At 42.5% G+C, this 15395-nt stretch overlaps 1 protein-coding gene across 1 annotated transcript in view; it reads left to right on the forward strand.

The window, feature by feature from the left end:
• Nucleotides 1–9690: 9690 nt before the first annotated feature.
• St6gal2 (ST6 beta-galactoside alpha-2,6-sialyltransferase 2) overlaps nucleotides 9691–15395 on the forward strand; it is a 95828-nt gene continuing 90123 nt past the window's right edge. Inside the window, exon 1 of the mRNA XM_052192319.1 lies at nucleotides 9691–9778. The gene's annotated coding sequence lies outside the window, so the exon portion shown is untranslated. The remainder of the gene's footprint in view (nucleotides 9779–15395) is intronic.

A 15395-nucleotide genomic window follows, 5' to 3' on the forward strand; every position in this document is an offset into this window, starting at 1 on the left:
AAGTAGGCACTCAAGAAGTAACCTCGGCAGTAAATGAAACAGAGACTATGGAGGAATGTGGTTTGCTAGCTTTATTCCTATGGTTTGCTTAGGGACATCTCTTATACAAACAGATACCAACTCCCTAGGAGGGACACCTCCCACCGTGAGCTCAGCCCTTCTGCATTGTTCACCAATTAAGAAAATGGCCCGCAGATATGTCCACAGGCCAGTGTGGAGGCAGTTTCTCAATTGAGATTCTCTCTTAGCAATTATTCTAGTTTGTGTCAAGTAGCCAAAAACTAGACAACAATGGTACTCTTTGAAAGTACTTAAGTTTTATTTTGAAGGTAAGAGAGTTTGTTCCTTCAAAAGAATATTTCTATGGATTCTTTGGGATTTTTACCTCATACACTCTGATCACAATCAATTTCCAGTGTCATGAGGTCCCATTTATCAATTCTTGATCTTAGAGCATGAGCCATTGGAGTTCTGTTTAAGAAATTTCCCCCTGTGCCAGTGAGTTCAAGGCTCTTTACCACTTTCTCTTCTATTAGATTCAGTTTATCTGGTTTCTTATTGAGGTCCTTGAACCACATTAATTTGAACTTTATGCAAGGTGACAAGTATGGGTATATTTTCATTTTCATAATACAGTCAGTTAGACCAGCACCATTTATTGAAGATGCTTTCTTTTATCCATTGTATATTTTTGGATTCTTTGTCAAAGAAAGTGTCCGTAAGTATGTGGTTTTATTTTTGGGTCTTCAATTCTATTCCATTGATCAACGTGTCTGTCTCTGTACCAACACCATGCAGTCTTTCTCACTATTGCTCTGTAGTAAAGCTTGAAGTCACAGATGGTGATTCCCACAGTTCTTTTATTGTTAAGAATTGTTTTGGTTAAATTATTCTGGTTTTTTGCCTTTCCAGATGAATTTGGTGAATTTCTCTTTCCATGTCTTTGAAGAATTGTGTTGGGACTGTGATGGGGATTGCATTGAATCTATAGATTGCCTTTGGAATTCTTTAGGCTTCTTGTACCTTTATGGCCATCTCTTTCTTTAAATTTGGGGAAGTTTTCTTCTATGATTTCGTTGAAGACACTTTCAGGTCCTTTGAGCTGGGAATCTTTGTTCTCCTGAATTCTGATTATTCTTAGATTTGGTCTTTCCAAATTTTGTCAATCTCTTCTACGGTATCTTCTATACCCAAGATTCTCTTTTCTATATCTTGTATTCTGTTGGTGATACTTACATCTGTAATTCTTGACCTCTTTTCTAGGTTTCCCATTTCCAGGTTTGCCTCCATTTGTGCTTTCTTTATTGTTTCTAATTCCACTTTTAGTTCTTGGATTGCTTTATTCAATTCTTTCACCCGTGTACCTGTGTTTTCCTGTATTTCCTTCAGTGAGTTATTGATATCCTCCTTAAAGGACTTTTTTATCTTAATGAGACAAGATTTTAGATCAACTTCCTGATTTTCAGGTGTGTTGTTGTATTCAGGGCTTGTTTTGTTGGGGGAACTGGGTTTTGATGATGCCCACATACATTGGCTTCTGTTGCTTATGGTCTTGTGCTTGCCTCTTGCCATCTGGATATCTCTGGTGTTTGTTATTCTGGTTGTCTTTGTGTGGAGTCTGCCTCTTTTGTCTCTGGGTTGCTTCAAGTTTCCCAGTAAGCTTAAGGCACTGGCTATAGTAGATCACCTGTGGGACTTTCCAACTGGGGGCTCTTCACAGGGGCAGAGGATCTGTTGAACTGTTGCCCTGTTTGTGGTAGAGCTCCTGGGAGGCCTTCAGACTGTTGGGTCTCCAGAGGAATAGTCTGGTTGTTGTCCTGTGTGAAGATGTTCTCCAGGGGGTCCTATCGACTGTGGTTTCTGTTTCGCTGTGTGCAGCAGAACTCCAGGGAGGCTTTTAGTCTGTCATGTCAGTTGTCCTGCATGCCTTCAAGCTGTTGTGTCAACTGCTCTGAGTGCAGTGGATCCTCTAGGGTGGCTCAGGATATGGTGTCTTCATGGGAGCAGACCAGATAGCAGTCAACTGCTCTGAGTGCAGTAGATCCTCTAAGATAGCTGAGGATATGGTTTCTTCACAGGAGCAGACAAGCTAGGAGTCTGTCACAGCAGAAAGACCGGGTGGAAGGAGCAGAAGGGGAATGGTATTGGGGACAGGTGTTTGGGTGGGTGATGGGCCCTGAGTCCACTGGGCTCCCAGCAACAGCTCTGGGATTTGGGGGTGGCATTCTTATCAGCTGCTTTGGCTGCAACAGATCCTCAACTGATTTGAATGCAGCAGATCCTCTAGGATGGGCCAGCATATGGTATCTTCATGGAAGCGTACCAGCTTAGAGTCTTTTAGTTTATATGTTTGATAGTTGTCTTCATAACTGGGTTTTAAAACATGGGTAGACCTTAATGACTTCTTTTGCAACCAATATGCTAAAATATCATGTGTCACACAATATCTTGAAAGTTCCAATGTGCACTCATTGAAAGAGAGAATGAAAATATTAAATACGATACAAGTATCATCAGTGCATCCTTTACCTTCATAGACTCTTCTCCAAGTTATTGAATAGATCCCTAAAACTACACATAGTATCAAACCTATGTATTCAGTTTTTCTTAGCAATGCATACCCATGGTAAGTTTAAATTATAAAATTCATGACAGGTATAGACTAACAATAACTAAAATAAATTAGGACAATTATAATAATACCCTGCAGTAAAAGTTAAAAATTACTTATTACTGCAACTATTCAGTTAGTGTTTTCTGACTTAAGTATGGTTGCAGGTAACTGGAACTTCAGAATCTGAAGCCACTGATGAGAGTCTGTTGTGCTACAAGAATAATACTAGTGTCTTCTCAGACCCTTTCTAAGAGGAATCCAAGGACCAGTGGGTGCTGGGGTGCTGAGCCACAGTTTAGGGCAGTGGCTTTTCTTCTTCTTCTTCTTCTTCTTCTTCTTCTTCTTCTTCTTCTTCTTCTTCTTCTTCTTCTTCTTCTTCTCCTTCTCCTTCTCCTTCTCCTTCTCCTTCTCCTTCTCTTCCTCTTCCTCCTCCTCCTCCTTCTCCTCCTCCTCCTCTTCTCCTTCTCTTCCTCCTTCTCCTTCTCTTCTTCCTCCTCCTCCTTCTCCTCCTCCTTCTCCTCCTCCCTCTCCTCCTTCTTCTTCTCTTCCTCCTCCTCCTCCTCCTTCATCTTCATCTTCTTCTAGATATTGGCCCTCTATCAGATGTAGGATTGGTAAAGATCTTTTCCCAAACTTTTGGTAGCCATTTTGTCCGATTGACAGTGTCTGTTGCCTTACAGACACTTATGGCAGTGGTTATTAACCTGTGGGTTATAACCCATTATACAGAGGTTATATAAGACAATAAAAAAGCCCACAGATATGATGTTACAATTAATAGCAAATTTATAATTGTGAAGTAACAATGGAAATAATTTTGTGGTAGTAGGGGTCACTACAATATAAGGAACTGTTAGGAAGATTGGGAACCACTGCCTTAGGGTCTTCTGTTGCATTTGAGAAGATGCCTGGGGAAATCTGTGGCATCAACATAGGGCAACACTGTTACACTGTGCTTTTATGAAATACGATCATACATGGGGAATTTTGAAAAGGCAAACCATGGATGTGTCAATTTTTTAGTGCTTCTCAGTGATGCAATAGGTAGGAGCATCCTTTACAATCCATGTGAACTAGAAATAGAGACTGAAAATGCTAACCTTTTAGTACAAATTATATCATGTGTCTTGAAAATGTTGCCACCAGAAGCTACAGTTGAGTCAAAAGAGATTGATTCTGCTCCTGTTATTCTAATCTTACCTGCCACATGATAATTCAGTCTCTTTAAGCAAGTCATTCAAAAATTTATGTAAATACCATTTACGATGGTGGTTTTGGTTGATTATTGATTTTTTTTGTTTTTACTTTTTTGTGACAGGCTGTCAATTTATAGACCCAGATATCTGCATTTGTGAAAATTTATATACTTTAGCTGTTCCACTAATGAGACTACAGGGGCAAGCTACTCTGGTGATTATTTATAAAGTCTGTGATGTTTGGATGAAAAAAGATGTAGCAGTCTGGGCTACACTGTTCTATATGTAACTTACTATAAATATCACTCATGGAGGAATACTTTCAGGAAGCTGAATTGATTCTCAAATCCTTAGCTAAGACATGGAACTGTGCAGAGGAGAATAACTTGAGCTGAAAGAGGAGTATCAGGCAACTTATTACTTCTCTGTTAAAAGTATGCAGGTTATTTAAAAATTAGTCCAAAGCTTCCACTCTGTGCTCATGCCTCTGAAGTCCAAAATTAGTGCCATTATTATCCATTAGTTTCTGTAATGAAGCCTATTTTGTATCATTTCTGCTAGTGACTGAACAAAATTTAAATTGCTGTAGGATTTAGACTTCTGAAATGGCACCATGTTTTCAGCTCAATCATGTTTTCAGTAATCAGGTGTCAGAATAGGTCACTGCAACTCAGAATGATTGGTGTTTTGTAAGGGATGGCTGTGAAATTGCCAGGCTAATCAAGGGAAAATTAACTAGCAGTCAAGGTAGGTTTTAATTAATTACAATGCATGCTCACTAAAGAGAGGTCTTTGAGAAAGTAATCAAAGGAGCAGCATATATAGAGTGTTTCTTCTCTTAAGATAAGTTTTCCAATGGAAATATCTCCATTGGTCTTCAGATATCAAACAGTCTTGAGATGTTTTTCTGTACATTTTCTAATTAGTACCCCTTCTGTTGTGTAGAAGTCCCGAAAAACCATCCAGCAAAGAACATCTAAAGCCTAGATCCACATCTGGTATGTTACATAGTTGTAACATTAATAGACAGGTGGGAGATCTTCATAGTGGAAGGCATGGGAGGCATTGTGTGGGACCTGTTGACGGTCTGCTGGCCGGGGGACTGCAGGGTGATAGCTAGAAGTGAGTACCCCACATCAGTGCTGTGGTGCATATATTTACCCGTCTCTTACCTGGATGAATGAAAGACAGTGAGACCAAATAATAGACAGGCCCACTCTTCTTCATTTCCAGATGTTACCGTGAGCACGCTGCAGTACTGACATCTGACAAGCAGCTGTTTGAGTGGGTCAGGGATAGAATAACCCAGCAAGCATCCCTCTTGCCTTCTCACTATATATTTGTATTTGCAAATTGGGCTTCCTCCCAACCTTCTAACACTCCTTCAGGTTGTTGAAGGTTACAATATTATGCACCGAAATAGGCACTTCAGTATCATCTTATTAAATCCTCTAAACAGCCCTAAGGTATGATGCTATTATTGTCACTTTACAAATGGGGAAATTGCTTCAGAGTTAGCTGTCATGTCTGAGTTATTTACCTTAAGAGGATATCTGAACCAGGAAAACTTACTTTCTATCCTGAAGCTGGTTGACAAGGACAAAAAACTGTTTTTTCCCAGGCATGTTATAAACAGAGAAGAAACCTTTTGGTTTTGTCCTAGGAAAATTGCCAGTTACACCACGTGAAAGAAGAAACAACATAGAAAAGAACCCATATACAGCTAAACTGAAAGGAAAACTAAAATTAGAGAGTGGATTTAAGGAGAAGCAACCCTCAAATTCATCCCAAATAAAGTATCATTTAACTAGAAAGGGATGAACAGCACTTCATGTTGGCGAGAATAGGTAGAGACATATCTTATTTATCAAATAGACAAGTTAACATTATCCAGCATTAGGAAAAATAAGTACAGTGGCATTTTAAGATGTACTGAGAGGAAAGGATTCTCTGGGTTTATGGCCCCAAAGTAAAGGAAAACAAAGCTGTAAGTATATTTGCACCTAAACTGTGGGGATACAAGCTCAGATTGGGAGTCACTTAGAAAACGGTTTGAATATTTTAAATATTATAAGATTATGTAACTTGTTAGATACACAGAGCAAAAGACATACATGAGAGACAAGAAGGAGACATGGGACCTAGGTGTGAGAATGTCCCCAGTGAGAAAGGTATGAGAAATGTATGAGAAATTCTAATGACATTGTCTGGGCATTGCTCATCGAGTATTGCATTATCACACCGAGATTCATAGATACTGACAATTATAGAGCTAGCTCTGTCTATTTATGTGGGCGTGGAATTCTTGAGAAATTCTAAATAGTGTCTTTGGGACAAAGGAATATGATACATACCACTTACTTCCAACATTTTAAAGATCAAGGAAATCTCTAAATAGAGAAGAGGTCTAAATATAATAAACCACAATATTTCAGGGAATCTGGGATACATTTTCTATTAATGTAATTTTATTTGAGTAAAAAATAATTCCTTTGAAGACTCCAGGTTTTAGTTCTTAAAAAGCTCTGCAGTTTTTTTCCCACATGAACCATTATTGTTGCCATATAGCTAATAAATGACAAGGCCTTCTCTGTTTGGCCCTGGAGCCTGTCCTTGTCCCTAATCCTGTATACCTTCACTACATCTTTCAGAGTTTTTAAAATCTAGTGAGATAATTGATGGGAATGCTGACATACTTCAGTATGAAGTGTCAAGCCTTTGTGAATGATGGTGAGCTTGTGAGTGGACTACATTCACCCACACCACTAAGTGGGCTGTTGAAGCTCAGGAAATCACACTCAGGGATCAAAGGCAAATGCTGTCTTCCAGTTTTCGGCCCCATTTGCTGTCCTTGGAGTGCAGAAGCGGAATCTGCTCTCTTTCTTTCTGGTATGGTTTTCCATGTCTGTTTGATGAAGCCTCCCGTTGCTGAGTTGTGACCCCACAAGTGTGTTGCAAGCTCCCTTCTGAAGGCAAGCGCTGACCGGAAACTGGCAATCCTAAAGATCAGAAGATTGCGTTGCTCTGTCATCTCTCCCACAACTGATATTGTAGATGGCAACTCTCTTATGTCTGAGGCAAAATTTTCTTTGAGTTCCTACCTGAAATACAGAAGGTAAGGTGGGACAGGGGCCTCAGCAGCCCAGGGTGTTGGTTCCCACACACACCCTCATGCAGCCACTCAGCCTCTTCATTTATAATGGGACAATTTGCTTAATAATTAGATGGCTGAGAATCACCTTAAGAAATGCTCAACTTCATTAGTCATTAGGGAAATGCAAATCAAAACAACCCTGAGATTTCACCTCACACCAGTCAGAATGGCTAAGATTAAAAACTCAGGAGACAGCAGGTGTTGGTGAGGATGTGGAGAAAGAGGAACACTCCTCCACTGCTGGTGGGGTTGCAAGATGGTACAACCACTCTGGAAGTCTTTTGGTTCCTCATAAAACTGGGCATGACACTTCTGGAGGACCCTGCTATATCACCCCTGGGCATATACCCAGAGGATTCCCTGACATGCAGTAAGAACACATGCTCCACTATGTTCATAGCAGCCTTATTTATAATGGCCAGAAGCTGGAAAGAACCCAGATGTCCCCTCAATGGAGAAATGGATACAAAAAATGTGGTATATTTACACAGTAGAATACAACTCTGCAATTAAAAACAATGAATTCATGAATTTTTAGGCAAATGATTGGAACTGGAAAATATCATCCTAAGTGAGGTAACCCAATCACAAAAGAATACACATGGAATGCAATCTCTGATAAGTGGATATTAATTAGCCCAGAAGCTCTGAATACCCAAGGCACAATTAGCATATCAAATGACTCCCATGAAGAAGTAAGGAGAGGGCCCTGACCTGGGAAAGGCTTGATCTAGCATTGTAGGGGAGTACCAGGACAGAGAAAAAGGAGGGAGGTGATTGGAGAATGGATGGAGAGCAGAGGGCTTATGGGACATATGGGGAGGGGGGAATCGGGAAAGGGGAAAGCATTTGGAATGTAAACAAAGAATTTAGAAAATAAAAAAAATTTCTAAGGGGTTTGTTTTATTTTTTGAAATTAGAATATTACTACATCATTCCCCCTTCCTTTCTTCCTCCCAACCTTCCCCATGTAGCACTTCTTTTCTCTTTCTTAGATTCATGGCCTTGATCTTCTTGTTCTCTCTCTCTCTCTCTCTCTCTCTCTCTCATACACACACACACACACACACACACATACCACATGTGTGTATAATCCTAAATGTATAAATACAGCCTACACATATAATGTAGTGTTACTTGTACATACACAATTCCAGGACTCATTACTTGCTATTGGACAATCAGTATGGGGGTCTTCTGTGGGGAAGACTGTTTCCCCTGCTCTCAGCATTACTTAGTAGCATGTCTTTCTTTCATCTAGGATTGAAACTCTAAAAGATTTTGTAGTTCTTGTTTAACCCTTGTTTAGGTAGCCAAGTTGGTGATACTTCATGGGTACAACTTCTCTAATACTAAGAGAAAGACCGTGAGCCTGGAGCCACAGTTTACAGCACTTCAGTGACTGGCAGAGTCCATTGTGAATTGTGGAAAGGGGCAGAGCACAGAATTAGCCATACCCTATGTATTCCTCATATATAATATACAGTAATTAATGAGTGACAGATCATCCCTTCAGGCAGTTCTTAGAAATTCCAAGTGTCAGAAACAGTTAATAGAACTGGGGAAACTCGAGAAAGCGTTTCCCAGGTACACTTGATCACACACAATGAATTTTACTCTGTGGGTTTTAGTTTAATTCCCCATTGTTAAATGTCTGTAAGCTTCTAGATTGCGTTTCGCTCATCTATCATGGTGCCTAGTCTCAAACACACAGTAGGTACTCCATGAATTCTGAATAAATTGGACAGCTAGTTAAAATATCGAAAACAAAACACCTCGACTAGATAGATGAACTTTAAATTCAGTGCATTTAGTGAAGAATTTGTCTTTAAAATGCTCATTCTTGCAAGGACCCAGATCCCCTCGGTGGGATTGGATTGATGTGATTGACCATAGTTCACTCACAGCAGTACACCAGGATACAACCAGCAACCAAACTTTGCTCCACCATTACCCCTTGCTCTTGTCCTTTTCTGACTCCCCGAGATATCTTGTAAGTAACACCCATATCCAAGGGGGCAAAGTTCAGAGAAGCGTGTTTACTCACAACTAGGGACAGCTGGGGATGCCTCTGGAAAGTAGGATGGTAGCGGTGACAAATGGGCATTAGCACTTGAACACACACACTACATTTGATCTGCCGCTCCCGCAGCACTGCTCTCGGTCACCCCTACGCTAGGGAGTCTCAGGCAAGAATTTGGCCCCCTTTCCCAGAGTTGGATGGATATATCGAGGTCAGCAAGTGGGGAGCTCCGAAAGCGGCACGTTCCCAAGTGTGTCCCTGCACTGTTGGGCGCTTCTCAGCAGCAGCCAGAGTGAGAATGCCTGCCGCCTGAGTCCCAGAGTCTGAACAAAGGGAGCCAGCGGCCCAGAGGATGCTGCGCTCCTCACGCTCCACCCAGCTGCCTGGTCCTCAGGTAGCCCGGCTTTTGCTTTGCAGAGGGCTGTGTGTTCGAGGCCAGCACACAAAAATTCACTTCCTCTGGGCCAGCGTCCAAGACTGCCCTGCCCACCACCGGCAGCCGGTAGCATTCCAGAGGCCACCACCGGGACACTCGTGTTCCCGGGTGCCAGGTATTTGGGAGCAAAGGCCGTTCGGGGAGCTCTCGGAGCAGCTCAGCTGCTGAAGGCGGTGGCTGGAATTAGCACGCCTTTTTAGGCAGCTGCGCCGCCCCACGCAGCGGAGTCTGCAATCGCTGTACGACAGGCAAGCTCTGCGTCGCCAGAGCGTCCCCGCCTGCGCTGGCCGCGGGGCAAGCTGCGGGCCGGGGCGCGCGCGGGAGGCCGATCAACTCCCCAGTGCCCAGCGGGCAGGTAAGCTCGGGCAGAAGATCGGAACGTGGATGGTAGGGTGTGCGGGGCTCTGGGCCCGCTGCCTCCGATCGCCTGTCCTCGGGGCCACCGGCAGCGGTGCCACCGCCACGCGGATTGGAACAATGAGGCGCGCGGCGCGGAGCTGAGCGCAGCCACGCACTGCTGAGAGGCCAAGCTGCAGCCGGCGGCGACGGGGTAAAGCCTTGTCGGAGAGTGGACCACTCCAGCACAGGGTCGCCGAGCCCCTAGGGAGGCCGAGCTTCCCAGGGCATCCGAGTGAGAGTAGGAGCCCGCGGTGTGCGTGCGCGTGCGCTCGCCAGCCTGCCCGCTCGCCCTCCTGCTGCTTGGCTGCAGGGGGAATAAAATGTGACCCTCAGGAATCCTACTGAGGCGCCTAGCACAGGCACAGGAGCACAGGTGTAGGGACAAGCTGAGTGAGTACAAGCACGCGGTTCTGAGAGGTCTGCGACCCGCTGTATTCTGCTGGAATCTCCTTGGCCAGTTGCACTGAGCTAGAGTTAGATGAGCTCAGCTAACAGAAGCCAGCACTGTGTGGAGAGAGACAAGAGGGTGAGCGAAAGGAGGGCTTGCACTTGGACAGGCGGACATAGTTAACCACTGGGGATGAGAGACTGTGCATTTTCTTCATTTGAAGTGATTTGCTTGTGAAAGGTGAAGATTTTTTTAAACAAATTTCCAGACACATCTTCATGCAAATTAGAGCGCTAAGCTGTAGCTTAGAGAGCATCCTACTAATTTTCTTCTTCTTCTTCTTCTTCTTCTTCTTCTTCTTCTTCTTCTTCTTCTTCTTCTTCTTCTTCTTCTTCTTTCTTCTTCTTCTTTTTCTTTTTCTTCTCCTCCTCCCCTCCTCCCCTCCTCTCCCATCCTCCTCCTCCTTCTCCCCTGATCCTCCTGTCCTCCTCCTCCTCCTCCCCTCCTCTTCTCCTCCTCCTGTCTTCCTCCTCTTCCTCCCTCCTCCTCCTTCTCCCCTGCTCCTCCTGTCCTCCTCCTACCCTCCTCCTCCTCCTTCTTTCTTTCTTTTGTGGCTGTAATGTTCAGGTGCAGAGGGCCTCCTAAAGGCAGTGTTAATTCTTATGCACTGTGCTGGCTAAAACTCTGCCTTTGGGTTGTTTTGCTTCCCACCATTTAAAGTGGTTTTGTGATGAATTCTTTTTAATCCGGAATATGGCATCTATCTTTTTTGGACTTTATGGTACTGGTGCTGTAGGGACAATGGAGTTAAACTCCTGGTTCGATGCAAATCAGGCCTTCCAAAGAGAGATGAATAGTGTGTTTGGAGAAGCTGTGCTTTCCAGGAATTTAAATGAGACTTTTGTGACTGCCTTCCAGCTTCGCTGTATGTGTTTGCTGGGGCATAACAGAGTTGGAGTCCAAAAGCTTTGCAGGATGGGGAGGTATGTGTACCTGGAGTTTGGTAAACTTTGGGGAACAATGGGAGGTCCTGCTGAAAAGTGGAAGAGAAATAGGTCATATTTGGTGGAAGTCATTGTCTCCTGGACTAGTGAGCAGTCTGCTGTGTAGGAGCATACTGTAGTCCTTCTGTGGACTGCCTTTTTGGGTCAGGAGATGCCTTGGCTGACTTCAACCCTGCACTTTCTGCATATTAAAACAAAACAATACCTAACAGGAATCACCTTTTCAAACTTTATTTTTCATAAGTGTTTGTTTGGGTGGCAAATTTGAGGTAACGCTTCTTTTTGAAGGAAAAGCAACACGTGGCCCCTTAGCTGCTTTTTCATCACTATTTTTTTCTGAAACTGACAACCATTTTTCCCCATTTTGTTCTAATGTGTTAAAATGACTGTCAGCAATGGTGGTTGAGTATGGTAACTGAAGTAAAGACAATATTAACAGACGAATAAGTTCTTAATTTTACAAGTCAGGAGGATGCTCAGACATGACTCAGGACTGATAGAAATGGAAGTGCGCTCCATCCCTTTTTGCTTGGTGAAGATAAAGCTTCCTGAGTTGTGAGCTGAATCCTTTGGGGAATTTTGATGGACTTCCGTCCTGATAGAGCTACAAACTCCACACTTTATGGTGCTGGTGGTACGCACAATTTAGAAACTAAAGGTAAGGATGACAAGGCCCACCTGGAAGAGTCAGGCTGAGCTATACAAATGTCTGGAAACCTGTGAATGATGTAGTGTGAAGAACGGACAGTCATTTGTGCTTAGCTCTGATAATGGAAACTAAGAAGGAACAGATATGTGTTTCTGAGTGCAGCCAAGCCAGATCTGATCAAGAGTGATCAGGTCGAATGTGGGTTGCAGAAAAATCTTATCCATATGTCCTCTAACTAAGGCTTTTTATTTTTTCTTCATCTTCTGAGCTTTGTTCTCATTATGAGCAGATCTCTTGCTAATATTCTAACTGAACTCTTATCCTCTCGTGGAGAATGTATCGAATAATTTTTTCAAAAGTGTTGATATGCTTGTTTTGGGGCTGGTACAGCTCCTGCTTGGATAAATAAACCTCAGAAAAGCTCAAAGACATGTATCTTATGGGAAATTTTTAATTAATCTGTGGGTCTGTTGCCTCGTTTCTGATAATCTGAATAAAAATATCTCAAGCATGATAATAGGATACAGATTTCTCTTAGAATATACTACTGTCTTATGAGATTCCCACTACATTGTGCTTTTCCTTCTTTGGAATATTCTGGAGTGTGAGCTGAGCATTTACCTGCTTAAATTAATGTCTAATTCAACTTGGTCTAATGTCTAAGCAAAATAAGAACTTTGGCCACTACATGTTAAGTTTTAAATTTTTTTAAGCCTTAAAACTGGAAATTCATTCTTCACCAAAGATGAGAATCATATATAACTACAAAAGAAACAATTTCATGAGGTTGGACATTAACTTTGGAATCTGGCAGGACCAAGTGTGCATTAAGACAAATTTTCAGTGTTTTTAGCACCAACTATTGATGACAGTGTCAAAGACTAAACGGGTTATGGATAAGGACCAGCTACTACTAGTAGATTAACATGCCTTCAGTTTAATAAAGCACTCCCTCTCTTAAAAGTCCTCCACTGTACCACTTTTGAGAAATGTGTTTGTAAAAGTTAGCATACCTTCAGCACAAAGACCATAACACTGGGGAGAGATGAATTTATTAGACCTCTTATCAAATCTGAAGTATATTATGATTCCAAATTCTCGGCACCCCATTTAATGTATAGTGAACAGATGCAGTGTAAAATATATACCCAGTCTGCATGCAGAAGGCATTAAAATACGGGCTATGCCGTCTTCAGGCTTTACCAGGACTGGTGATCTGGTCCAGCACTGCTGTTCATCTTAAACTGCCCACGTGGTAAAAACTAGGTCTCAACAGTGTCAGCCACCTGTGCATCCTGATACGGGGCAGGGATGTGTGTGTGGGTGTGGGGGGTGGGGTGGAGGGAGTGTGGGGTAGTGGAGAAGAATGGGTCTGTGATAGGAAATGATACCTGGAGGCTTGCTCCCATCCTTAAGCATGTTGTTGTCTCTGCACAACTCCTGTGAGCCTGTTCTGCCTCTGGCTAACACACAAGCAGCAGCTTGTGTTCCTCTTGAGTCACGAATTCCAAATTCAAGGTACAATTTGGGCCCAGAGAGATGGAATCATATGAAGATTGAGTTTATAATTTTGCAGTTATCTTTCCTAGAGAATAAAGAGATCAAGAAAGCTGACAACCCCTGGAAGGCTCTGCTAGTTCATGACAAATACAGAGGGGGCCATTGAACTGAGCACAGGGTCCCCAATGGGGAAGCTAGAGAAAGGACCCAAGGAGGTGAAGGGGTTTGCAGCACCATAGGAGGAACAACAATATGAGCCACCCTGTACTCCCAGAGCTTGCAGGGACAAAACCATCAACCAGATAGTACACATGGTGCTACCCATGGCTCCAGATGCATAGGCGGCAGAGGATGGCCTTGTTGACATCAAAGGGAGGAGAGGCCCCTGGTCCTGGAAAGGTTCGATGCAGCAGTGTAGGGGAATACCAGGACAGGGAAGTGGGAGGGGATGGACGGGGGAACAGGGGAGGTGAGATTGCTTATGGGACTTTCCAGGGGGTGGGGTGGGAAATAGGAAAGGGGAACTAATTTGAAATGTAAATAAAGAATATATCTAATAATAATTAAAAAACGAAGAAAGAAAACTGACAGCCAGTGGTCCTGCAGTGACTTATCCTGGAGAAAATCCCTGCACAAGAGTTCAGTTTCCAGAACTGTAAAGGGAAAACAACAGAGACCAAATCTACTTCAAATTGACTTCTGGTGCTGGATTCTTAAGATCAATAATTTAATGTTCTGGTGTACTTAAAATCGATTTTTCTGGCAGCTCCAGGAGAGTGTAGCAATCCAAAGAACAATAATAGCAACTGACGTACAGGTACTGCGTGCCACACCCTGCCATTTGCACAGAATGAGTGAGTAGCTTAAGCTACAAGCTGAGGAAGTACCCTGTTTTAACAGTGAGAAGACTGGGCCTCAGAAAAGTGAAATGTCCGAACAGAGCTGGCAGATTTGTCCAAAGTTAATGCTCCTAGGCTGAGCTCCAGTCTACAAAACATGACGATTGTCAAAACTGCGTCCAGCTAGAGATTGCTGCAACTGTAAATTATCACCTCCTCTGTCAGCCTTGAGCGCCTAGGTGAGGCAGGTGCACAGGGCAAGGAAGAAGGCAGGAGCCCTCAGAGACCCTGTAAGCAGAAAGAAATTTCTGAGCTAACCTTTGTAAATGGGTTATGGCATCTTGAGAATTCAGACAAGCAGTGTTAGAATGAAACTCTACCTGATATTAAGCAAGGCATCCTGAGTGAAATTCTCAGGCAGCTATTGTGTTGAAATTTGAGAAAATTACACATTTGCTTTGAGTTATCAGGTTGTGAAGAGAGGGTGTTCAGAGAGTAGTCTTTTGGGACATTTAGAAGTATTTTGGCTAAAGCATCAGCAAATACATTGTGGCAGAGCCCGAAATGTTGATTATCAGACTGTTTTCATAACTTTATACTTCACACATTGAGTTCTGCTCAGTGCTGCTTGCAGTTTGAGCCCAAGAGGAGAATGCGTTTTTAATTTCAAACAATTCATTTTGCCTGTTTGAACTGTACAAATTTTTCAAGTAGAGGTTCTTGTTTCTAAAATGACTTGGCTTTATATTAAATTCTGGCAAGCTAAACCTCTTATATAATCCACGTAGTTTATTATTCAGAAATAAATCTGGAAAGTAGTTTCCTGGAAAGCATGGTGGTAATGATTTTTATGAATTGTATATGACTGTGGATGAAAACGTAGATAACATGGAATTTGTTTAGGGTGGCTCACTCAAATGCAAGATGGATCTTACAAATGTCAGACAGTGTGCAATTAAATGAATGAACTCATTTTTTGCTATTGAGGGAGCTAACTATGTAAACTATGTTTTAAATTTTTTAAAAAAATCCTATTAATTTATCACCATGTGAAACTGGGCATGGTGGTAAATACCTGAAATCCCAAGCAATCTGAGCTAAGGAACAAAAGTCAGTATTTAAATTCGTCCCTTCTCACTGAGAGAGCATTCTTTTTCTTATATAAACAATCCTTGACAGAATCATGCTCTAAA

Source organism: Apodemus sylvaticus, chromosome 9 (genome assembly GCF_947179515.1).
Source record: "Apodemus sylvaticus chromosome 9, mApoSyl1.1, whole genome shotgun sequence".
NCBI lineage: Eukaryota > Metazoa > Chordata > Mammalia > Rodentia > Muridae > Apodemus > Apodemus sylvaticus.